Source organism: Canis lupus, chromosome 17 (assembly GCF_048164855.1).
Source record: "Canis lupus baileyi chromosome 17, mCanLup2.hap1, whole genome shotgun sequence".
Taxonomy (NCBI): Eukaryota; Metazoa; Chordata; class Mammalia; order Carnivora; family Canidae; genus Canis; species Canis lupus.
Window position 1 is genome coordinate 60,534,161 of NC_132854.1, and position 26,159 is coordinate 60,560,319.

Sequence of the window (26,159 nt, forward strand, 5' to 3'; positions counted from 1 at the left end):
GTTCATCTTCTGGGGACGAGCGCGCCCATGTCGCTGTCCGGGGGAGCCCAGGGCACCCAGGTGCCGCCTTTAACCCCCGCTGGGAGGCCTGCAGCCCGCGGCGGGGCATCAGGTGAGCCGGCAGGGCGCGGGGCTCCCTGAACTTCGGGGCTCCGGGGGGGGGGCGGCGAGCGGAGGGGCTTCCCTGGAAGCGGATGCAAGCGCGGGTTCCCGCCCCAAGAGACCAGCCGCCAGCACGGAGCTCGGGACCGCGGGGTGGAGCCGCAGGTGCGCCCGGCTGGGACCCTCGGGATCTGCGCAGGCGCGGCCCGGGCCAGGCTCCGAGCTCCGCGGACGCAGGAGGACGCCTCCCAGGCCTCGGGGTCCGGAGGGTCCCTTTGGGTTATGGTCTCGCTGTTCTGGGCCGACGGGGGGGGCCACGGGGGGGCCACGGGGGGCCACGGGACCGACAGGTGCAGCTCCGCGGGGAGTCGTGGTGAGAACGTGCCCTCCAAGGAGGCACCGCAGGGCCCGGCAGGACAGCAAGAGCGCTGGGCGGGGGCGGGGCGGGCAGGTCCAGGCAGGGCCCCAGGAGCCCCCCGCCCCGGGTGCCCCGGAGAGACCCCGCCCCCGGGTGCCCCAGGAGAGACCCCGCCCCCCTGGTGTCCCAAGAGAGACCCCGCCCCCCGGGTGCCCCAGGAGAGACCGCCCCCCTGGTGCCCCAGGAGAGACCCCGCCCCCCTGGTGTCCCAGGAGAGACCCCGCCCCCAGGGTGCCCCAGGAGAGACCCCGCCCCCCTGCTGTCCCAGGAGAGACCCGCCCCCGGGTGCCCCAGGAGAGACCCCGCCCCCCTGGTGTCCCAGGAGAGACCCCGCCCCCGGGTGCCCCAGGAGAGACCCCGCCCCCCGGGTGTCCCAGGAGAGACCCGCCCCCGGGTGCCCCAGGAGAGACCCCGCCCCCCGGGTGTCCCAGGAGAGACCCCGCCCCCCTGGTGTCCCAGGAGAGACCCCGACCCAGGCTGCCCCAGGAGAGACCCCGCCCCCCTGGTGTCCCAGGAGAGACCCCGCCCCCGGGTGCCCCAGGAGAGACCGCCCCCCTGGTGTCCCAGGAGACCCCGACCCCCGGGTGTCCCAGGAGAGACCCCGCCCCCCGGGTGTCCCAGGAGAGACCCCGACCCCCGGGTGCCCCAGGAGAGACCCCGCCCCCCGGGTGTCCCAGGAGAGACCCGCCCCCGGGTGCCCCAGGAGAGACCCCGCCCCCCGGGTGTCCCAGGAGAGACCCCGCCCCCGGGTGCCCCAGAGAGAGACCCCACCCCCCGGGTGTCCCAGGAGAGAGACCCCCGACCCCGGGTGCCACAGAGAGAGACCCCGCCCCCGGGTGTCCCAGGAGAGAGACCCCGCCCCCCTGGTGTCCCAGGAGAGACCCCGACCCCCGGGTGTCCCAGGAGAGACCCCGACCCCCGGGTGTCCCAGGGGAGAGACCCCGACCCCGGGTGCCCCAGGAGAGAGACCCCGCCCCCGGGTGCGAGAGGGAGCCAGCTTTCAGAGCCCCTGGAGTCAGCTCTCTGTTGTCAAGGGGCCCAGAGGCCGTCACCACTAAATGGGCAGGAATCATTTTACTGCTCACCTATCTTCCCAGTGAATGCTTTTCAACGCCAAGTGTTTACCTTTCCAAAGAATAAAGACTCCTAAAAAGGGTGGTGGAGTTTATGGCTGCAGGAAACTGGCTCCCAGGTGGCTCTGCTGACAGGTTTATAAGGCCAAGGGAGTTCGTAAGGTAAAAAGAATTTCTGAGCAAATATATTTTTAGGAAATGGATGTTTCGCTTTTTTTCCCTTTTAACCAATATGCGGGTCATTTGCGTTGATCTCATTAATGGACTATGAAAACTGGTTGAAATGAGGTGTTGTTTTTTAAGTGTGAACAAAAGTACCAATGTGTATTTTGTTTTGTTTTGTCTTGTTTTAAAAGATGAGCTCAGTAAAAGACACCTTTGGGTCTTCGAATATATGTATTTTGTCTGTTTTTAAAATGGCTGATCTGCCAAAGTTATTTTATTCATGTTTTAGCAAATGAATACTGTGTTGTTTATAGTGTCCAGAGCACTCGCCCGAACAGGCACCTTGACACGGCCAGGATTTGGTCGTTGGAGGATTAATAGCAGAGTAGATGCCGTTGTCTCGGTTGCATTCATGATTATATGGATATGATGTTTATTAAAACGTCTGGTTTTTAAACAATTGCCATGGAAGTCGGAAGGAAGGCAGGGGAGCAGCAGAAGGGCTTGGGGACTGGAAATGGTACCACAGCCCACGCACTTCTGGCAGGACGGGCCTGCACAGCCAGGAGAATTGTGTGGAGAACACGGGCTCCGAGAGCAAGTCTTCACCCTCTTGCAAGTATCCTCAAGCCTCAGTGGCACCACCAGTGATTAATATGTTGGCGTCAGACCCTGGGTTGTCCCACTGTCTTAAGGCTTTAGAAATCCTTTCTCTTCCCTGGAGCAATGAGGTCTGGACAGATGCTCTGCCCCGATGATAAGCTAAGAAAAAATCCTGAATACTTTAAACCCATCTTGAGGCTTCAAAATACCTACACGCTCTGGAAAGTGAATCCCGAATTGTTTTTTCTTTAAAGGGTCTTCACAATGAGCTGCTTCAATCCTTGAGAGCAATCACATTGAATTTGAAATATGAATGTCCATGTACTTTCCCGGGTAAGTGTAAAGCTGGGGGGTCTGTCTCTCCCCGTGTCTTCCTGGAAGTTGTGGAAGGTAAAAGTAAAGTCAGAAATGAACATAAGAGGGTTACCTGGGGGCTCAGGGTTGTGCATCTGCCTCGAGCTCAGGGCGTGACCCTGGGGCTTCTCCCTCTGCCTGTGTCTCTGCCTCTCTTTCTCTCTCTCTCTCTCTCTCTCTCATAAATAAATAAAACCTTAAAAAAAATAAAATAAAAAATAAAAACCAAAGTCATTTAAAGACACTGATGCAAAAATACAAAGCAAAATCCTACCAGACTCAAGTGACTCATTAAAAGAACAGTATAGTAACAAAGCGGGATTTATTCCAGGCAAAGATGGTTCAATTTTAGGATGTCTACTTCTATGAATTCACCAAATAAATGATCAAAGAGAAAACCGTGTGTTTTTCCCTGTAGATGCTTTGAAGATGTGTAATAAAATTCAGCCTCCATTACTGACCTAAAAAAAATTCAGTGACAAGGAATAGATGTGTACTTGCTAACATAAACCAAGTTGAGGGTCAGCGTTATGTGTATGGGGCACCTGGGGGGTTCAGTGGGTTAAGCACCTGCCTTTGGCTCAGGTCATGATCCTGAGGTCCTGGGATCGAGTCCTACATGGGCTCCCTACTTATAGGGCGTCTGCTTCTCCCTCTGCCTCTGCTTTCTGTCCTCAACCCCCCCCCACTCATGTTCTCTCTCTCTCTCTCTCTCACTCGTTTTCTCTCTCAAATAAATAAAATCTTTTTTAAAAAGTCAACATTATATTTAAAGGAGACTAAAGTCAAGAATAAGCTGAAAATGTTATACGCGGTAAAAGAGAAATTTGGCACGTAAGAAGTGAAAAGAAAAATCATCATTATCTGCAAATGACTTATTTGTGTGCTTGGATGACCCAAGAAGATCGATCATCTGAAAAAAGTCTATGAAAATAAGAATTTAGTAAGGTGGCTTCATACAAAATCAATTTTGTATGAAAATCAATAGAATTTTCAAAAGCTTTCATACATTTAAAAAACTGCTTAGGAGATATAACGAAAGACCTTTTTACACTCAGAATAACAACAACAAAAAAGCTAAAATAACCAAGAATGATGTTTTAGATCTTTATGAAATAAAGACTTTGATCCTAAAAGACACAAAAGCAGCTTTAAACAAATGCAGGCATACCATGTGCTCAGATAAAAGGAACGACTATCCTAAAGACGGCAAGTCTCCCTAAATTAAATCTCCCTGTGTGTAATTCCAATTAGTATTACTGCCAGATTATTTTACAACTCAACAAGTTGACTCTAAAGCTCATATGAGAAAATAAATTAGAATATTCAGAAGAAGTCTTTGAAACAAGACTAACAAGGTGTACACTAGCCATCTCACATATTATAGTTTTATGTTACAAAAATTAAGAGTGTGATATTACATGAATAGACAAAGAATCAAAATAAAAATACTGCAAATAGACCTAAAAGTGTACTAAGACTTCATATATGATAGAAGTAACAAATCAGTAGCAAAAATACAGGCCTATTTAATATGTAGTTTTAGGGCAAGTAGCAATTTAGAAAAAAATTAAGTTAGGTCCATGCATGGGGATGAATTCTAAATGGATCAAAGATTAAATTAAAGATAAAAGAAATGGAAGAAATAAGGGAGACTTAAACATAAAATCCTTAAAAAAAAATTCTTCCTGGCAAAAATCAATATGAACAAAGTTGAAAGACAGGATAACTGGGAAAAACTATCTGTACCTCATATCACAAAGTACCAATTTTCTACAAACTGAGCTATAAAAGGACAAACCACTGGAAAAATGGGCAAGGAATTGGCACTTTAAATGACTGGAAATGCACCAAATTGCAAATGTATCAGTCCTTTGACGCACTGATTCCAGTTCTGGGGATTTATAAACCTGCACCTGTGCGAAACAATGTATAGGTGAGATCATTCGTGTCATCGCTGATTGACACAAGATTGGAAACACCCGAACGTTGGTCTCCAAGGGGCTAATTAACTGAATGATGTGCATCTGCATGATGTGTTCAGGTTGTCAGTGGCTATGTAGCAAACGACCTCAAACTACAGTGATTAGGACAAAAATGTGTTATCATCTCTCCGTGTTCCGTGGGCTGAGTGGACTCAGCTGGGCGTTGGGTGGGGTTGCGGTCAGGTGTCCCGTCTGGGCGCCACGGCCTGGTGAGCCAGCTGGGCCCGGCCCACACCTCTGCGCCGTCTCCCCAGAAGCCTAGCTCGGTGTCCACACAGTGTGGTGGCCTCAGGGCAGCCAGATGCGCCCGAAGCCTCTTCCCCCACCCCCGGGGGACGGTCCCAAATGCGGAAGGTGGAGGCAGCAAGCCTCTTGCACCTAAGCTGCGTCCACAGCATCACTTGCGCTGTATTCCATTAACGGCGCTGTTATCGAATGAATCGTTAAGTCTGGCACGTGTTCAAGGCCAGGGAAGGAGAATCGACCCCTCAACGGGAAGACGAACAGAAGATGGGGCTTTAATGTGCCACATATTGAAAACATGCAGTTGTAAAAAAAAAAAAATGAGGATGTTCTCTGTATGCGGACGTGAAAAACGTCAGGTTCTATTGTTAAGTGAAAAACCTTAGAACAACGTAAGTAGCTCCGTTTACACCAAGTAGGCAGGCGTGGGGAATAAAAACACCCAGGTTTGTTTGCTTCTATTTTCATAAAGAAAATAAGAAATCAGTTAGAAATGCTTATCTCTGATGAGAACAGTGGGTGTGGTTAGGTTCAGAGGTAGAAGAAAGACTTCTTGGCTTTTATGTTATTTTGACTTTTGAAATGAACTGAAAAAAAAAAAAAACACTTGGAATTCTTAAATGTAGAGATGCTCAACCTTGCTCGTTTCCTTAGGGACCTGGTGCTATTGGGGGACCCAGGCCATGGGCTCTATTTTGACAATCCCATTGGTCTCCAAGAAATCTTCATTTCACCCTCACAGTGATACAAATCTACCCAGAAAAATAGCCCATTTGGTCCCCCGTTTGGTTATAGCCAATGGCCCCCACGAGCAGTGGTGCCTACGAACCGCCACATGTGCACCGGCCTGGGGATGTGGAAGAGGGACCTTGTTCTTCACCCTCAAACCCAAAGCGCCGTTTCGAACGCAACGTTCAATATGGTGAACCTGTCAGAAGAGAAGAGCAGCCCGCGGAGCGCTGGTCACCGGAGCCAACTGCTGAACATTCGGGAGCTTTCGGAGCCATCGTTCAGCCCCCGGAGCTTGAAATCCACCCTGTGGCTGCTTCCGGGGCGTCATAAATAAGCTAGCATCAGCGTGCAAATGGGTGTGGGAATGAAAAACAGGGAATTGTGGAAGGGAAGGGAGGAGTGTGCACGTGTCCCAGGGCCCGGCCGGCGGCAGGTGGACGTTATGCTTCCTTCATCAGGGAGCCTGGGGGTCTCCACTTCTGTTTCTGTAAGAAGCTGTATAGACGTGGACCATGGAAGGATTTTTATTAGTTAACATTCTTTTAAAGATTGATTTATTCATGATTATTCATGATAGACACAGAGGCAGAGACACAGGCCGAGGGAGAAGCAGGCTCCCTGCAGGGAACTCGACGCGGGACTCGATCCCGGGACCCGGAGTCACTGTCCTGGGCCGAAGGCGGACTCACCGCTGAGCCCCCAGGGCGCCCTTAAATAGTTGACATTTCCTGCACAGTCACATGTGCTCCGCATATCTCACTAGTCACCCTAACGACGTCTTGACGCGAGCGCTCTGATGGTTTCCGTCCACAGAGCTGACACGCGGAGCACAAAAGGGGAAAATGAGCGGCATCAGCCCGGGAGCCACAAGCCAGCTTCCAAATCCGGTGGCTTGGCCCCAGTGCCCACTCGTTTCAGCATCACGCCGTCAATCCTTCCCGGTACTACTCGGAAAACTTGGGAACTCGTGGTGAAGAAAACTAAAGTCACCCGTAATTCTAGCTCCCAAAGATGATCGCTGTTAACCTAAGTCAGTGGCTTTCAACCGGTCCCTCAGCTCAGTCCCTCTGAGGACTACGGTAACTGTAAGCGGGGCTCCCCCGAAAAGATCTTCTCCAGGGTGTGAAGGGTGTAATCTGAAAAATCGCACATTTGGCTTTTTTATATGGTCCCCTCGCTGTCTCGTTTTATTTCTTCTTCTCAGAAATGGCAGGTTTTCAACGTGCACATTGTCCACGATCAGGTGTAAAGAAATGGGATGCGATTTTACTAGAGGGGTTGACGGGGCTTTCCTGCGCTCACGGTCGGGTCCCCACTATACCCTCCTCGGACAGCGTCGGCTCTACTTTTCTCAAGATGCCGAGTATCGCGGTGATGTGCGCACGTGGTCACATACAGAGCCACGACATATATGTCACCCGAGAGCCAGGTTCATATTCCAACAGGCAGGTGCACGTGTGCACACGCACGCACACACACAGTTTTGGAAGAGTTGCGGCAAAATCAAAGTGGATTTTGAATTTCAGATTCGACATTGAAAAAGTCGCAGAAATCAAAAACAAAAAGTCGCAATCACAAGATGATCATGATATTTTCAAATAAATGTGCCAAAGAGAAGAAAAAAAAGCAAAACAAACCTCCTCTTCAATCAGAGGTGGTTTTTTAAAAAACTTCCAAATGGGTGGCAAATGGTTGCATCTGAACATTTTTAGAGATTTCTCTGTGACCTGATTTATTTTTTTTCCAACTGTTTGGTTAAAAAAGAATACTTTTTGATATGTAAAGAACTTATAATGAAGACGTTGAGCCCAGTTCTTTGCGAACGACACATGCTAATAGCGGATCGTGGATACCAACCGGTTGAATGACATTAGCTATGACCTATATTTCGAGGCTAGTTGACCTCTGTTTTAGCTCTTTTTTTGATTTTCAGTACTTTTAATTCCTGATTTTTAATTGGTCTTCCCATTTTCTTTCCTCTCTGTGGTCCTTAGTGCTTGTGACACAGGGCGGCGTTGCTGGGCCCCGGGGGATGCGGCTCCTGCTGCTTGGCTGCGCTCCTAAAGCAACCCGTTCTTAAGTGATTTGCAACTTCAGTGTCTTATGCTTGTCACTAGTGTTTTCTTTTCTTTTTTGTTTTTAAAGATTCCATTTGTCTATTCATGAGAGACACACAGAGAGAGAGAGAGGCAGAGACACAGGCAGAGGGAGAAGCAGGCTCCATGCAGGGAGCCCGACGCGGGACTCGATCCTGGGACTCCAGGATCACGCCCTGGGCCAAAGGCAGCGCTAACCGCTGAGCCACCCAGGCTGCCCTCACTAGTGTTTTCAACCCTTTTTTACTGAGGTCTTTACGTAAGAGAATAATGATTATTTTTCATTTCTGCAGTGCAAGCTCATTATTCTAATATTTTCAAACCCATGTATCCAATAGACGTGGAAAAAGTAAAGCTAATGTTTCCAGACGCAGAACTTTCTTTCTAAATATGGGACCACAGCCGTTAGTCGAACCTCCTCCGTGTTTCCACCCTCGGAGAAGGTCAAACAAGTCAGAGGGTGCAGCGTGTGTCACTCTCATGTTTATTAGTCATCAGCAAATTAGTGAATGTTCTGCGTCCTGAAACCTCTGGTTTTGTTCCATTAATGTCTTCTCCCTGCAGTGGGGCCTCGCGGACTTCCACGGTGGCAGGTGGCGAGGGGGGCAAGTGGTAGCAGGTCCTGTGGAGAGCTGCTTTATGTATTCTGGGACATGCCTAGTTTACAATATGTTTTCAGAAAAATAACATGCCTTCTTGCCTTTTCTCTCCATTTTACCTGTCATCAGCTTTCGTGTTCGTCCAAGGCAGCCACGTAGTGGAGAAATTCAGGGACTTCTCACGTGCAGAGCCTGCTCTCCGGTGTTTCTTCCCCGACAGAAGAAAGCAACAACCAGGATCCGAGGGGGGCTTCACTTCTTGCTGATATTAGTGAATTTTAACACAACTTCAGACACACGGAGGGATGAATGACTGTATGTTTCAGGCTCTGATTTAACCATTTGCATAAACTGCTGGATATCTCATGGAAAAAATTGAGTGTTTTTTTTTAATTAAGATTTTATTTATTTATTCATGAGACACCCAGAGAGAGAGGCAGAGACACAGGCAGAGGGAGAAGCAGGCTCCATGCAGGGAGCCCGATGCGGGACTCGATCCCAGGACCCCAGGGTCACGCCCACTGAGCCACCCAGACATCCCGGGAAAAATTAAGGTTTAACTTTTATTCAGGTCTCTCCCATTCAGTTCACTGCAACCACGTGTCTGACATTAGTAGCTGTGTTGGGGGCGCAGGAGCGAGCACCCACCTTTCCCCCTACTCTCTGCTGGAACATTAGCGAGGCTGCGGCCTGGCGGCCAGAGCCACGGCCAGAGTTGGGGGTGCAGGTGGGGGCCCTACAGCTGAATCCCAGTTCTTTTTTTTTTTTTTTTAATTTTTATTTATTTATGATAGTCACACAGAGAGAGAGAGAGAGAGAGGCAGAGACACAGGCAGAGGGAGAAGCAGGCTCCATGCACCGGGAGCCCGACGTGGGATTCGATCCCGAGTCTCCAGGATCGCGCCCTGGGCCAAAGGCAGGTGCCGAACTGCTGCGCCACCCAGGGATCCCTGAATCCCAGTTCTTACACTTGGCTCTGCGTCCCTTTCCCCATGCCTAACATCAGATGACAGCAGTACCCACCTCGTGCCCCAGGACGAGAGCCCTTGGCTGGGGCTTGGCACATAACCGTGGGCGACCAGCCGTAGCCGCGACAGCATTGCCCCCAGGCTTTCCGGCACGAGCACCGATGTATCTAACAGGGAAGGTGGGCTGGAAGCTGTTCCACCACGGAGGCGTCAGGAGCGACCAGCTCCAACAGGAGCGCCGGGGGAGAGGGATGCAGAGCATGCGACGACCGGAGCTGTGCGTGCGGCAGGTGAACGCAGGTGCATGGAGCAGAGCCTGCCTTCGTCGTGCTGCCTCCGCGAGGATGAGCCCAGCCGCTCGCCGACACCCCAGATCTATGAACTCTCATCACACAGTTAATTATTCCTAGATTTCTCTGCACCCTTGAAACCTATTCTATTTATTTAACTGTCCCCCGGGAGCGCAGTCGCCTTTGTCTCCGTGGCACAGCCAGTCATGTAAAACTACTGCATCTGTCGGACTTCTCCGTGTGGCGCATAATTGCTTGATTTCCATTTGAAAGTGCGGCCCTGACATGACGACTACACAGACCCACCAGTGACAACAATGATGGCCCGACACCCCCAAGGGGCCGGGGTGCATAATGCTGCGCTAAATATGTGCACCAAATGCACACTTGCCTTCAGACACACCAGCTCTGGGTTTACAGCTGCAGATGAAGGATTCCTCGGGAACAAAAAATTTAAACAAAAAATTTAAAAAAAAAAAGAATAAAGAAAAAGAAACCAACAGATTAGCATCAGCATGAGTCTGGTGGAGCCAGATGGCTCTCTGTGGCAATCGAGCTCTCCCGCTTTCTTCCAGTGACCCCGAGCAGCAGGCCGAGCCCGCTACGAGGGGACAGCAATGATCTCATTCCCCAGCCAGGCACATGACTTGCCTTCTTTCTCCCACACGCACGCCAGCTGAAGGGAAGTTGGGAAAAAAGGGTGAAAAAGAGGGGACGGCGAGTCTGGTCATGGAAAAGAATCAGCAGTGGTACCTAGAGGAGGGGTGAGGCCCCAGCGGCTGCCAGGCCCCAGCACAGGCTCGGATGGCCCTGGAGGAAGCCGTGGGACGAGGAAGGGGAAGGGGGGGGACCCCGGCCACGGTCAGGCCCTCCACCCGTGTCCGCGTCCCTGACTCCTGCTGTATGCGCTGGGGGCCGCGGAGGGCGGGCAGAGCTGGCGGGGAAGCCACACGACCAAGCGGGGCTCCGCTGGGGTAAGTACGGTGCGGCTGTTTTCCAGCTCTTGCTGAGGAGCGTGGCCCCAGTGACTGTCACAGTCCTTGGCAGCCAGTGTGGTGCTGGAGCCGGGCCCTCATCTGCTTGCACGCGAGCTGGCTGTGCTGGGGCTGGGGTCTGGGGTGCAGGGGCTGAGGGGCCCGGCCTCCTGGGGTTCCCAGGGGAACAAACCTAAAGATTGTGGGTGTGGGACATCCCCGCCCTCGCAGGTGCTCCCAGGTCCTCAGGCCTGGAGGGCGCTGGGCCTGGACTCGCGGTGCCTCCCCCGCTGGGGAAAGCGCGAGCAGTTCACAACCCAAAGTGCACTCCTGGAGGGACAGGCAGGTGTCCGGCGATGGCCGTGCGGCCCTGGCGGGGCTGTAGGGGGTGCGGGCATCCCTGGCACTGGGGCTCGGAGGCTGCAGCACGGACGTGTGTCCCCGGAAGGATGCTGTCAAGGGCGCCAGGGCCCACCCAGCACATCGGCAGCCTGGCTCCGTGTCCCCAGGCCCCGGAAGGGGGTCTCCCCCAGCGTGTCCCCGGAGTGGATGGAAGGCTCCAGATGCAGGGCACACATTCATTTGCAGCCAGAAATCATTATTTCAGTCATAACAAACCCGGGACAAACTCCCCTGCACTTCCACCCGGGGCCGGGCACCTGCTTCACAACTTCGGGCAGTCGGGGCACCAAGGGACCCCAGGGCCGCATCCTGTTGGGCGGGGAGCAAAGCAAGCTGCCGGCCGGTGCCCAGGCACCAGGTCCCGCTGTCCTCCTTCCAAGACGACAGCAGGCCGCCCGGCCACACCGGTTTGCTCCATGGTCCCCACAATCCTACACCCCACGCATGCTGGGGGCCCTGGGATGCGCTCCTCCCCCCGAGCTAAAGGACTGTGGAAGACAGCCAGAGGGCAAGCCGCGAGAACTGGAAGCTGGATGGCGGCCCCGGGGCCCACGTGTGCAGGAAAACCCCTTAATAGGAGTATTAAGAAAAAGAAAAGAGATTCCTAGCATTTGAAGAGGGTTTGCACCGCGTGGGTGACGCACGTAGATGCTTCGTGTGTCTGTCACTACATTCCCCGGAGGCGGGCCCTGAATTAGCCCGATTTATGGGAGGGGCACAGAGGCAAGAGATGTCCAGCGGCTTCCCCAAGCTCACCCCCGCTCCAGGCTACCCTGTGGCACCCCACGCTGCCACCCAGAGCGGGACGTGTCCTGGGGGTGCCAGGGGCCCAGGGATGTGCCCCTGGGGGTGCGGGGGGGTCCTGGACAGGTCCCTGGGGGTGAGGGACGGGCCTGGGTCAGTCCCCGGGATGCGGGGGACCTGGATGGGTCCCTGGGGGTGAGGGGCAGGCCTGGGTCGGTCCCCGGGATGTGGGGCGGGCCTCGAGGTGCCCACCCACCCTGAGGGCGTCACCGGGGAAAGTGCATGTAGTCCATGTAGCCCGCAGGAGGCCGTGCCGGCTGTGCCCGGGGGGTCGTTGTCCGGGGTGCCGGGGCACAGCCTTGCAGACACCCTGAGAGCAAGCAGGCCTCGGTCAGGAGCCCCCGTGCCCCACCCCTGCCCCCGCGGTGTCACCTGGCCTCGTGGCTGGACCTGGGGCCACAGGATCCCCAGGGCTGGGAATGACAATGATTTCCTTGCACAGCCCCTGGTTACGTGGTGATTCATAACCGCGGGGTGTGGGGCGCTCCCCCGCCTCCCCCCACCTAGCCGACCCCTAACGTGACCCACAGCGTGGGGTGGGGTGCAAGTGGGCCCCGGAGCCTCGCCCACCCGGGAACCACAGCATGGGAGCTTGAACACCCTTTACCCCTGTCTGGGGGAAACAGAGGCCCCACGGCCCACTGACCACTCTTGGGAACAAACCGATCTCGGCCTCGAGGCGGGGAGGGGGGCTGGCGTTGAACCGAGAAGTAAAAGCACATTTTCCAGACTTGTCAGGATTGTGTTTGTTTCTAGACCTTTATTCTCAAAGGGACAACAGGGAAGAGACCCAGCCTAGGAAGTCTGCAGCTGAGACAGGACCTTGTGCCCGGAACACCGAGTTCGGGGACAGCGAAGCCCAGGGCTGGTGCCCCCGTGTCACAGGACTGCACAGAAACCCGACAGCCTGGCCCCCGGCCCATCAGGTGTCACCGTGCGCTGGTCGCCTGCCTCCGCAGAGTCCCCGCCCGCCACCGCCACCGAGCTGCCGTCAGGGCTGCGCTCACCAGAAGCTGGAAGGAGACAAGGAGGCGGGCAGGTGAGCCAAGCTTCACCGCGGCCTCTGTGGTCAGGCCTCGTCACCCGAGCCCGGCCCCAGGACCGAAGGCTCAGCACGGGCGCTCTGGGCCTCCTGTCCCACCTCCCGGCAGGAGCATGTTCCTCGCCGAGGCTGAACTGCCCGCCCAGACCTCGGCCTCATCACTCTTGTATTTCCTGTCCCCCCTGGTGTCACCCTTTGGGTCACCTGCCAGGTCAGGTCTCTACCTGGACGTGACCCACAGCACAGCTCGAGTCTCCCGACTGTGCTGGCCCTGGGACTATCTACGGGTCGGCACATGGGTACCACGCAGGCCCAGGGTCAACCTAGGACGGCCACAGCTCACCGTCGGCCCCTCGGGGCCTCGTCTGTCCTCATCTGGCAAGTGAGGAGACGATGACTACACCTGCCTCCCCGGCTTGTTGTAACCAGTCAACGAGATGGTTTACATAAAGGGATTAATACAACGGTAACACTCGAGATGCCGGTTCTTAGTCTAAGTATGGAAGGGAGCCCAGAGACCAGGCGGGGGGGTGGGGGGATGCAGCCACCCCGGACCCGGAGCCAACGGAAACCAGAAGGCTGACGGAAGGCCCTGTCTCCACCTCATCCTGCGCTCCCTGCGGTTTCACTAGGAAAGGTTTGCATCTAAGGTTCTCAACTCCTGTATCATCCCGGTTCCTTTTCCTTTGTCTTTACGCTAATCATTGTTCCAGACACATTTGAGCTCAGAGAGGTTCACATACTAGGTTTGTGGGTCTAAGCTTCTAGAAATCAGGAAACGCAGGACGGCTTCTACCTTCAGCCTTCTGTTCCTGCTTCAGCCTCCTTCCCGAACCGGGATCAGTGACTAACCCTGTTCTCGGATCCTGAGACCATCTGCTAATGTGCTGGTGGGTAAGGAATAAGTGGGGATACACGTGTGCAAAAACTGGGGCTACGGGGCCTGCCCCAGGCTCTCCTTGTCTCTGGCCCAGGATGAGGTGAGGATTTGGGAAGAGACCCTGGAGCACACAAGGGAGGAGATGGTGGGGCCACTGGTAGCTCCGGGTGACGACTCACGCGGAGCATTCAGTTCACGTGTAAGCTGGGGCTACTCTGGCAAGGAATCAGGCTCGGAAGACCCTCAAACGTGGCATTTTGTAGGGTATCCCCATTTTGTAGGGAGCGACAGAGGTGCAGATGTGAGCTACACGGTCATCCCGGCTCGAGGGTACCTCCTCCCCCCTCCCACGCTGCCTTGCAAAACACGGAATCATGCTCAGCACTCTTTTATGCTTTTTAGAAATAATTATTCGGATACGGCTGTTGTGGGTTGTGTGTTTTGCTAACTCTCTACAAGTTTCGTCATTCCAAATACCCTCTAACCCTTCGCTTTGGATCACAGAGGCTACTGCGGTATAGCTTCTCCTTGAAATATAAGCACTAGAACCACTCTTACAGGAACTGAACTTTTCCAAAACAGAAAAATCTGCAAGATCAGTGATAAGGACATGTTTGAAAAGTCTGAGATCAGTTTTGTTGTGAGATCACGGCACACGGAAGGGAGAGGAGCTGATTACAGACAGAAACGCAGTGATCTCTGTTGAGAAGACAGGACTCCCCCCGCACCCCGGAGGTGCCTGTCACTGCCCATCAACACCATCAGCACTAAAGGGGCAACTGACCTCTCCTCATCCAATGTCCCATGGTGCCTCAGTTTCTCCAGATGTAAGAGGCTTGCTACACGATACATCTACCTCCCCCTCAGCCCACAGGGATGTTCTGAGACCCGGTAAGAGAAAACCTCCGCAAGACAGAGCCGTGCACGCCAAGGTGTGTTTCGTGTCTTTGGAGGGGTACCAACAGTGGGGCCGGCCTGACAGAACATAAGCTGAACAAGAGGGGACTCCAACAAAGGAAGCCCTTTACGTTAGCTGTCCACAGGCAGGCTCCAGGGTGAGGTGCCCCCGCTTCCAGAAAGCACCAGAATTTCTTTGCAGCAAAGACAACTCCTCTATTTTCTGGCTTTACCTCTCACAGAGAGTTTTGGGAGTAAATTCAACACCAGGAAAGAGTATCTCTCAGACCCTTTAGCCTCACCGTTATTCAACACCTTCTCGTGTTTTTCTTCCTTCTAACTTCTCTTCTCAAGAATTTTTCCATTTACTTTCCTCGCCCACCCACCCCCCGCCCCGCTTTGTGTCTCTGGCTCCCACAGTAGGTTTTTCTCTCTTCTAACTAGGATCTTTTTTTTTTTTTTTTTTTTTTTTACTTTTCTGGATTATGTCTTCTTAACTGTGGTCCTCTTTCTCCTCCATTTCTACCCACATTTTTCTTGCACTTTTATTAAACTCTTCTTTCTCCTTCCCTTTTCTGTCCTTGAGGAAAAAGTCCCTGATGGACAAGGAGAAAATATTGGCCAGCGAGCACCACGTTGGGAGAACTGAGACAGCTACGACTGGAGCTAATGGGCCAAACACGGGCCCCGTCAGTTTGAGACAGTGCTGCCCGATGATCCAAACAGGACTTGATCGGCCTGGAACTGAGACTCTCCTGGAATTTCTGCACATCTATGTTTGACATCTTACTCCAATCCAACTCCACGCTCCAGATGGAGGAATAATTTCCTTGTTTGCTTGAGATGAATTTGCACTCTTCTTTTGCTTCTAGAAGGCCATTGCTCCCAGCCCCCAAGGGCTGCCTGTTAGTACCATCACTTTGCAGCAATGAGTGCTCATTACTGTGCCGAGTTGGAAAATGCAGCATCTTGGTTGGTTAGGTTTTCTGACTGAGGATTCCAATGCACGTCTTCCAGGGATTAGTGATATCTAGACACCTGAGGGCATCACACACCAAAACTGAGGTTCAACTTGGCTAGTCTTGGGAAACTCAGAGGCATCTGTAGGGCTCCCAGAACATCAGGGACATCACAGACGTATTACAGGTTTGCAAAAGCGCGAAATAATTGCAGTTTCTGGGACGCCTGGGTGGCTCAGCGGTTGAGCGTCTGCCTTCGGCTCAGGTCATGACCCCGGGATCCCGGATGGAGTCCCACATTGGGTTCCCTTCATGGAGCCTGCTTCTCCCTCTGTCTCTGCCTCTCTCTCATGAATAAATAAATTAAATCTTTTAAAAAATTGCCATTTGTAAAAGGTGACTTCTGGTGCACGACACACAAGTCATGGGGGATACAAGTTACCAGGTCAGGCATGTTGTGTCTTTTTAAAAATTTTAAATTTTAAAAATTTTAAAAATTTTCCTCTCCTGTTTTGAAATGCATTTAAACATTCCAAGGAAAGAAATCGACCAGGTTATAAAACAGTGTATGCATGAGAATCCCAATTTTGTAAAGAGAAACACACATGTGTACACATGCACACAGACCCTCACGTACCTAAGTTTGGCAGATAAGCAACCAAAACTTGGTAGTGGTCTCTCTGATGGAATCACGGGGTTTTTGCTTTCTTCTTTAGACTTATCTGCACTTTATGGTTTTAAAATGATGATAATAATTCAATAGTCCTCCTGTAACATAAACGAACAGACAGTCCAGGGAAGAATCAAAAGCAGCACAGAAACCCACTTCCGAATCTGTTAAGAGTGAATTAAGCGGCTGTAAAAGACATCTTCCCGTTTGGAAAACTGCTGCTGGTAGAGCGCGGTCAACTGTAAAATTGGGGGACGCTGTAGCGCAGCAGTGAGAGCAAAGAGGCGTTCGGGGAAATGCTGCTGCCTCGGGAAACACACGCGGACTCTGGGTCACTGGCGGTCACGACAGACGGGGGGGCCGGAGGGGTCACGAAGGGCACGACGTGGGGTCGCGGGAGGGGTTCCTCCCTGCACCTCAGCTCCCGGGAGAGGAAGATGTGCGAACGCGCGTCTCGGCTTCCCAACTGGTTTCCCCGGACGGGGCAGGGCCTTCGCGTCTTCTCGGTGGTCCTCAGGGCCTCACGGGGTGGGTGCGTCCCGCGGGGCCTGCCGCCGGGTCCCCTCCCCCGCACCCGCACCCGCACCGGCCCGCCCTTCGCTCTGGTCCCCACCGGCCCCGGCGAGCTCTGCCGCGCGGAGAACCGCCCCCCGCTCTCGGGCCGCCCCGCCCCGCCCCGCCCCGCGAACAGAGAAGGGAGCCTGGACTTCTTCTCCAGGGCATCTTTTTGGGCAAGGTTCCACCCGCGAGAGATTTTTACGCTGGCCTTAAAAATGACCCAGTGGGGTCTCCAGGTTTCCTAGGGGGGGCTGCCGTCCTAGAATCGCCCCCTCCCTCGTCTCCTAGTTCTGTCAGCGGGCAGAGGCCATGGCCTGGGAGAACCACATCTGCAGCCGCGGAGGCCCGGGCACAGGCGGAGCCCCGACGCCCCGCCCCGCCCCGCCCCGACGCCCCGCCCCGCCCCAACGCCCCCTCCCGGCGGGCCCGGCCCAGCGCGGGGGACGCGAGCGCGAGCGGCGACCCACCTACGGCTTCCAGACGACACGCGGCGTCTCCGGCGCTCCTCAGAGCCTCGCGGTGGGCGGGCGCGTGGCCTGCGGCTGAGGCGGCGCCGAGGAGGACTCGCCCGAAGCACGCAGCTGGCGACGGGCGCCAGGCCGCGGCCGGGAACTCGGGTCTCGGGGCGGCCCGGCGGGTCCTCGGCGCGTCCTTCGCAGACGGCCCGGGGACACGCCGCGAGGACCGCCCTGGGCCCGGGGCCGCGCCGGCCCCGCTGCCGCCCCGCGCCGCCAGCCCCGGGCCGCCGGGGGCCCTCGGCGCCCAGCCCCGCAGCGGGCTCTCCCCGGGGAAGCCCCGCCGCCCGGGGCTCGCGCGGCCCAGCGCCCGCCTCCCCAGGACGCCGCCGGCTGACGGGCGGCCCCACCTCCACCGAGCCCGAGGCGGGCTGCGCGCCGGGGCGGGCGTCGCCGCGACTTCGGGGAGAGCGGTGCGTTCGCGCCACGGCCGCTCCCCGGCAGCAGCGAAGCGACCGACCCTGCCGGCCGCGGCCCCAGCGGCGAGCCCGGACCCTCCACGCCCCGCTCCCGCCCCCGAGGCGCCAGGAGGGCGGCGGGCGGGGCTCCGGCTCCGGCGCCGGCTCCGGGGAAGCACCTGGCCGGCGGGGCTCCGCTCCAGGGGACGCTCGGCCGCCGCCCTGACCCCCCGCGGCCCCACCACCCAGCCTCCCGCTCCGCCCACCCGCAGCCCCCGAGTCCCGCCGGCCTCCCCGGCGCGCGTCGGCCTTCCCCGGGGCGGCCCTCCGCGGCGGCGCCCCACGACGCCCTCGGACGCCCTCGGACGCCCTCGCCCGCCCCCCGCCCCCCGCCCCGCGACCGCCCGGGACCAGCCCCTGCGCCCGGCTCCGCTCCGCGCACAGGCCGAGTGAGGCCACGCGCCGCGCCTTCAGCCAGCGCCGCCGGGGCCCGACCTGGGGCCCGGCCTCCCCTGTCCCCCCGGAGCCGCAGCAGCTTCGCGGACGCGCCGTCGGACGAACCCAGGGCCGCCACGGCCCGCACGTGACCGGGCCGCCCCCACACACACGTGACCGGGCCGTCCTGCCCCCACGTGCCGGTGCCGGGAGCGTCGCGGGCCGCGCCCCTGGGCAGTGACGGCGGGTCCGCGGGGACCCTCATGGGGCACCCTGAGCAGAGCGGGCAGTGCTGCAGCCTGCGCCCTCTCAGGATCGCACAGAGGCACCGGCCGCCGCCGCTCCACTCAGACTCGGGGTTGAGCTGGACGGGAGGCCCCGGGCGGGGGCGGGTCCCGCAGACCCCCACGGCGACGCCCCAAGGCCTGTTCCCCCCGACGGCCGGCACCTGGGGTCCGCGGGAGCCGGGGAGGGCGCGGCGGGCTGCGGGCTGGGCCGTCGGCCTCGGGGGCTGGGCCGCCGCCCCTCCGTCCTCCGCGTGTTCCAGGAGCCCTCGGGGCTAGCGGCCTCCGCTGCGACTGGTCCTCGGGCCGAGCGCTCGCCCCGCGGGAAAGAGGAGGCCGCCCGAGGAGCCTCCCGACCGCCTCCCCGACCCGCCCCCCGAGGAGCAGCCGCCCAAGGAGCCTCCCGATCTCCTCCCCGACCCCCCCCCCCTCAGGAGCAGCCGCCCGAGGAGCCTCCCGACCGCCTCCCCTACCCCCCCCCCGAGGAGCCTCCCGACCGCCTCCCCGACCCCCCCCCCCCCGAGGAGCCTCCCGACCGCCTCCCCGACCACCCCCCCCAAGGAGCAGCCGCCCGAGGAGCCTCCCGACCGCCTCCCCGACCCCCCCCCCGAGGAGCCTCCCGACCTCCTCCCCGACCCCCCCTTCCCCCCCGAGGAGCAGCCGCCCGAGGAGCCTCCCGACCGCCTCCCCGACCCCCCCCCCAGGAGCAGCCGCCCGAGGAGCCTCCCGACCGCCTCCCCGACCCGCCCCCCGAGGAGCAGCCGCCCGAGGAGCCTCCCGACCTCCTCCCCGACCCCCCCCCCCAGGAGCAGCCGCCCGAGGAGCCTCCCGACCGCCTCCCCGACCCCCCCCCCCAGGAGCAGCCGCCCGAGGAGCCTCCCGACCGCCTCCCCGACCCCCCCCCCCAGGAGCAGCCGCCCGAGGAGCCTCCCGACCGCCTCCCCGACCCCCCCCCCAGGAGCAGCCGCCCGAGGAGCCTCCCGACCTCCTCCCCGACCCCTCCCTCCCCCCCCAGGAGCAGCCGCCCCAGGAGCCTCTCGACCTCCCGACCTTCCTCCGCCAGGGCCCGCGGGGGAGGAGAGGCCCCGCCCCAGGTCTCCCAGCCGGGCTGGTGGCAGTCGGGGGCGGCTCCCCCGCAGGCACCCCGAGGGCGCGCTGTCCGCTCAGGCCGGGCACTGGAGCGCGCCCTGCTTCCCTGAGCCTCCCCCTTCCCGGGCCACACCGAGCCTGGCGCCGCGGCGGGGGGAGCCTCGGGAACAGCCCTCGCAGCGCGCCGAGCGCCCCCTGCCCGCAGCCCCGCCCGTGCCCCCCGCCTGGGCCGCAGCCCGAGCACGTCGGCGCGGGGGCCGAGCGTTCGGCTCCTCACCGTCTGCCCGGAGGCCCGCGGGCGGCGGCGGCTCGCTGTCCTCGTAGCGCATGACGGCCACGGCCCTGCCGTCCGGCCTTCCCCGAGCGCCGGCGTCTGCGGACGAGCCTGTGGGGCGGAGAGGTGAGCGCGAGGTGCGCCCTGCCCGGTGCCGCCCGCCGCGTCCCAGGCCGTCTCGGGCCGTCGGGGGCACCAGCGCCGCCCTTGCTCACCGCTGCCGCCGCGCGGGCCCCGAGGGCGGCCGAGGATCTCGTCGTCCGAAGCGCGCAGGTTCCGCAGCAGGAAGTAGGTGGTCATGCGCCCCTTGCCCTTCACCTCGATCTCGCCCCTCTCGACCATGTCGAAGCCGCGGTTCTGCAGAGCCCTGCGCGGCGGGCAAGGCGGCGGCTGGCGGAGCGCGCGGGGGTACGGGGGCGGGTCTCCCGGCTTTGCAGCCCGCCCCGTGCGCCCGGCGCGGGAGGCTCCGCGGGGCTGAGCGCCGCCCTTCGTCCTCCCGAAGCCCCGTCGCCCGGGCGTGGGGGCGACCGTCCAGGCCCCGTCCCCGGTACAGGCGACACCCGCGGCGTGTGCCCCGCTGGCCCGGCTCGGAGCTGGGGCGCCGCCTGCCTGCCCCGCCTGCTCGGGTCCCCTCCCGCCCGGGTCCTGGACGGCCGTCCGCGGAGTCCTGCACCCCGGGGCCCCGTGTGTCCCCACCGCCGGCCGCGGCGCTCCCGGCAGGACAAGGGCTCGTCCTCGCGGCCCCCGCGCCGCCCTTGCGGCCGTCCTCCCTCAGCACTCCCAGCGGGGCGCCGCGCTCCTCAGCCCCGGCCTCGGGCACCCCAGGCCGCCGCCGCCCCGCCCCGCCCGCCCGCCCGCCGGCCGCGCAGGGCAGCCCCACCCGGGACTTGCAGCCCGTCCCAGCCTGAGCTCATCTCGCGGCCCACGCAGGCCCCGCCCCGCCCCGTCCCCCAGCGGGGGCGGCCAGGAACCCCCGAGACCCTGCCCGCCTCTCGTGCTGCGTCCCTAGCAGGTGCCCGGTGCAGCCGGTTTCGCCTCCGCCTCCGTTCCCCCGCGCCCGGCCCCCAGGCCCTCTCCCTCCCGCTCCCTGAGCCCCCGCCCCCGGGGCTCCCGGGGCCTGCAGTGGGCACCCTGGCGCTTCACGCACGCCGAGCTGTCAGGTCCCCGGTCCGACTCTCCCTCTGCGCTGGGATTGCTCGGTTTTCACTCCGTTTTCACTCCCCAAACCCTCAGCTTTGGCTAAATCCTACCCTGAGCTCGGTGTCGGAGATTCCGCCCAGGAATCGCTCCCCCACGAAGGGTTTCTCGACCCGCTGCGCGCCCAGTCTCCAGGACCCACTCACCTTCCCGAGCAGCACCCGGAGCCCGAGCCCCGGGCTGTATCCGGGCTCCTCTCCCCCCTGAAACCCACGTGGGACCTAGGTTTTCAGGGAGCTGTTGCAAGAGCACATGACGAACAGAAGTCGGAGAACTTAGAGTTTGGTTGGCATCTGAGAAGTTCTCGAAAACTATTTTATGCTTATCTTTGTCGTCGTACTTATCGTGCTCTCAAAATAATTACTCGTTGAGCAGCGTTTCTCTTTTTCTGCTAGACCAAGGGTCAGCTCCCTTTTCTGGTACGAGGCCAGATAGTACATCTCCTCGGCTTTGCAGGCCGTGCAGCCTCCACCACCGCTACTCAGCGCTGCGGTTGCCCGTGCAGGAACCACAGATAATGAGGAAACACAAAAACAGGGCTCTGTTCCAAGAAAACTATTTACAAAAAACAGGCAGGAGGCTGGGTGAGGCCTGTGACTGTACTTTGCCAGTCCCTGCGTCACCTCCTACGCTCCTCGGGAGCAAAGCTGTCCCAGAGTATAGTGGCTCGGTAATGTCTATCGCCCGGCGTCATGCCTCCTGTCAGCCAGGGAGGCATGGGAGAAGCGCCACGGGGTCCCTTCGCGCCCCTCCCCCCCCTCTGTTGGGCATCCGCACATCCTGGAAGTAGGGGAGGGCAAAGAAAGGCATGAAGACACGGACGGTTACCTGTAGGCCGTGGGGCTGAGGTGCACTTTGTTGGGAAGCCCGTGACTTTCCATCCTGGAAGCTGTGTTCACCGTGTCCCCAAACAAGCAGTACCGTGGCATCTTGTCCCCCACCACACCTGCCAGGACCGGTCCCGTATGGATCCCCACTCTGATCTGCGCAGAGAGAACCTCGCTGAAAAGGGATCCTCGAATACCACCGCTTTTATTTTGAAGTTTGAGGCATAATTTACATAAAAGGAAAAGATCTGAAGTATTCAGCTCCGTGAGCTTGGACAAGAGCACGTACCCCTGTAGCCACACCCCTACGGTTGTTACCTCGAAATTCTCCTGTGCCCTTTTCCCATGAAGTTTCGTCCCTCCTGCAGGGGGATCCACTTCCTTATCTCTTTCGCCAAAGACTAATTTGCCTGTTCCCACGGGAAGGGGAGCCAGGCTGCCTGGCGGTTGTGGGACCTCCGTGTATACCGCAGGCTGAGTGAAATGATGGAAGATCTCGGAGCACTGATTTAGAAACTGCTGAGACGGTGGCGTGAGTGTCATAAGAGAGAAGTGTTTCGCATCTTTGTCCCCGCTCCCTTAAATAAGCTGCACAGTTTGTTGTTTCTGGGGGACAGTGACTGATGCTCCTAACTACGGCCCTATTCTTAAACTTGATAACCTCTCTTCCTGTTTTCTTCTTCGTAAAACCCACCGTGAGAGTTCTCAGGAATTCACGGTTTGATTTCATTCTTGGCATAGCGTTACTGTCGTCTCCGTAGCGAGGCTGCTCACACGCACCCGGATACACACGCTCTCTTTACACAACGGTACATTTTCAATTTTTTTTTCTTCTCTGACTTTTTAACCAAAACACGTTATCTCTTCTCTGACGCTCTCATCTCCTTCCCTCTTTCCCTCCCATCCTGATTTTTTTTTTTACTGGGGGTTTTAGTCAACAGATGGGTCTGTGTGCTTGCAACGGCCGAGTATTGTGGCTTAAACTTTAAAACTTAAACCATAGAAATGTCAGGACGGAGAGGATCTGCTTAGCACACAGAAGAGGACGCCGACTTGTCCTCTCCCTCTCTCAGAGCAAACAGATCTCCGTGCTTGGAAGAGTAGGTTCCTGTGTGGGAGGCGAGCAGACGTCTCCCTAAGGCCATGTGGTGGGAGGGAGGCTATTCTAAGTATCTCACAACTCCCGGTGTCTGGCCTACTGCTGGGGGCAGTTTCCCGCCACAGGTTGAGAACTCGTGAACCTGCGAGAAGGCACGTTGAATACACAGTTTTCCTTGGGATGGGAAGGGGTTGGCTATTTGGCAAACCTGAACAACTTGTTGAACTAAATGCCCAAATTAAAAAACCAGAATTATAAAAAAAAAAAAAAAAAGCCAGCTTTTAAGATGGATTGAACCCCGGTGAGTGAATGGGGAGACCTGCTCAGCCCTGTAGACAAGCTTGCAGTGAATGTCACGGAAATACCAGGCTCCAGAGCCTTCTCTGAAGGTTACGGAAGGTTGGGATGATATCCTAATAACTCAATTACGTAGAACATGTGCGGGAGAAGACAAGAGTTGGGAGAAAGCACCCATTTTGAGTACTGTGACGTGCCCAGGAGCCACTTGAACAGAAGCAGAAGCTACTCTTCTGTGTGTGAGACAGTTGGTAGGAAGCCGAGGACCCGGTGTCTTCCTACCTGGATGGGTTCTCCGGTAACCGGATTCATCACTTCTGCTGCAGCAATTCTCATCCCCAAGGCAAAGTTAGCCACTCTCTGGGCGTGGCTTCCAACGGGCACCGGGACGCCCCCCACCACCATGTAAGCATCTCCTATGGTCTCCACCTGTGAGGAGGGAGGGGGCCTTCAGAGGGTTGCCTTAAGGCATTAATCCTGTCCCTAAGTATTTCTGTCATTTTCTGGGTGTTGACAAAAGGACCATATGGAAGCTACGGGTGATTTGCCAGGAGTATGAAGCGTATCAGGCAAGCGGTGGGGAGAAAACTGAGCCCGCAGACCCCCGGAGAGCGCCCGTGGGCCTCTGTGCTGCCGGCAGGAACAGGTCCCCGAGAGGACGGAGCCCCTGGCTTAGCGCACGATGCCCTGTACTGGGCGTACGTTATTACGTTAGACTTCTGCTGAGTTCCAGGGATAGAATTATTCTCAGAGAAGAGTGTGCCCCTCGGAGGCGTTTAAGCAGCGTGTATTACAAAAGGATCTCTACAAACAAACTAAAATTCCTAAAATAGCTCCAACTGCCTTCTAGTCTTACGGGCTCGCCCTGCTGCTCTGCACCAAGCCCTGAGCACAGAGGGGGCGGGAGGGAGGCGCAGAGCTGAGCTCCTGCCCGCCCGGGCGCCCACCCCGCAGGCCGTGGACACCCACCTTGTAGACCTCGTGGACGCTGGTTAGCCTGTCAAACTTGGAGTACATGGAATTCAGCATCGTCACGATTTGGATGGGCTGGCAGGCCGCACAGATGTTGGTGAACGTCACCACGTCACTGAAAAGAATCGTGCAAGTTTTAAATTCTCCTGCAACAGAAACCGGGTGTCGTGTTGGCCCAGGATATGGAATAATCATTCTGCAGACTCCAGCGTCCAGTGTCCTGGGGGACCGGGTGCAGCGTGTCCTCCTCAGGCACTGGGCGTCCAGGCCCGCTACTTTCCACCGAGCGGCCAGGTGGCCTGTCTGGGTCGGTGTGTCCACTCGTCTGCCCCAAGTGCATGGCTCCATCACGCCGAGCCTGGAGCAGAAGGTCCTCACCGTGGCCGGGAAGGGGCCCCCTCTGTCCCGGCACGTCCCCGACCTCCCGTCTCCACGGCTCTGGCCTACTCTACCCCACCCACCCCAGCCTCCGTGGGGTTCCCAGTGCCTCCTGCGTAGGGCCTTTGCACCTGCTGTGTCCTCTCCCAACTCCTCTTTTCTCAAACATTGAAGAGGCTCCGTCTCACGTCTCCAGTGTGAGCACCTCAGTGAGACCCCCAATACCCCTCTGTCAGTGCAGCAGTCCCTAGACCCTACCCTTTTATCCTTGTTGCGGCCCCAACCCACAAGCCATATGTGCATATGTGGCGTGGGGTGTGTACCTTACTGGCTGTTTTCCCCACTGGACCGTAAGCTCCGGGGGAGGAGAGGCGGACTGGGCCGCTGCTGCATCCCCAGCACCCGGAGCAGGGCCTGGCTCACAGCAGGCGCCCAGGGAGTGGCTGTTGGAGGAGCGAGGGTGCGACGACTCGAATGCAGCACGGTGCCCTCCGTGTCACGGTGCCTCTAAGAGCCTCTCGTTCGTGTGCCCATCTCTTCCCTTCGGCGTCCAGCCTTCCCTTCTCTCTTCCTACCCTCCCTACCCTTCTGGTCTTGTTTTATGTATTGCACTGGTTTTTCTTCCTCCTGAAGTAATAGGTGTCCCCTGGGCTTCCGGGCCGAGCCCCCTTCCCCTCCCACCTCCCAGCCCCTCAACCTTACTTGTCATCCGTGGGCTCTGTGATTAGCCGCCATGCCCGCTGCACTACTTCCTAGACCCCTGGTGCACCCGAGACGTTGCCACTGAGCTCTGCCCACAGTCCCTGCTACCTGTGGTTCTGCTCCACGGGGTGTCCCACAGGCATTTCACTCAGAGGCTCTAGAACTGACCTCCCGTCCTTCCCCCAACCTGCCCTTCTCTCTGGCTCGGCATAGAATAAAGGACCACGTGTTTCTGCGCTAGAAACTCTGCACTCAGCATGGACTCCCCTCTCTTCCCTGCTCCATCCTCTCGGTAATGAGGGTCCTGCCGATTGCTCCTGGTGGGGTCTCAGTCCAGGCCCTTGCCATGCTCACCGCATGCCACGCATTGCTCACGGCCTTCTCTGCCTCCCTCTCGTGCACTCACTGCACTGCAGGCAGGTTCATATTCATCATACTTATCGTGAAACCTTCCTTATAAGCAACAGAAACCTCAGGGAGTCCTCACCTGAGCCCCACCCTAGGTGCCCAGCCTCACCGGGCACGTTCTAGGGGTAGCACCGTGCAGGGCTTATGTTCACGTTGCCTCACTTTCACTCCTGCAATCCTGTTCTCCTGAAATGCCCTTCCCTTCTTTTTTTGCTAAGGTGAGGTCTCGAGGCTTAACTCCAGTGCCGTGCACCTTATACAAAACCTCACAGCCCCTGCCCTCCTATCTTTCTCTCCGACTACCCTTTTATTTTCACTTCCCTGGCAGCTGTGTCTCCACACCTTTGTGATGGAAAACTTATGAATTTTGGAGTTAGTTGGGACTTCTAATTGGTTTTTCAGATTGTTTTACTCATAAACGGGAGTGATTGTAAATTTACATAGCTCTGTTGGATAAGAACCCCTCCTTC

At 57.7% G+C, this 26,159-nt stretch overlaps 2 long non-coding RNA genes across 2 annotated transcripts; one reads left to right on the forward strand and one right to left on the reverse strand.

The window, feature by feature from the left end:
• Positions 1–1,437: 1,437 nt before the first annotated feature.
• Positions 1,438–15,961, forward strand: LOC140608222 (uncharacterized). Its single transcript, XR_012010249.1, has 3 exons — positions 1,438–2,694; positions 8,500–10,602; positions 12,565–15,961. It is a non-coding gene; the product is annotated as an uncharacterized lncRNA (long non-coding RNA).
• On the reverse strand, positions 12,549–16,824 carry LOC140608223 (uncharacterized). Its single transcript, XR_012010250.1, has 2 exons — positions 16,224–16,824; positions 12,549–12,821 (listed from the first exon to the last, which is right to left on the reverse strand). It is a non-coding gene; the product is annotated as an uncharacterized lncRNA (long non-coding RNA).
• Between the last annotated feature and the right edge of the window lie 9,335 nt (positions 16,825–26,159).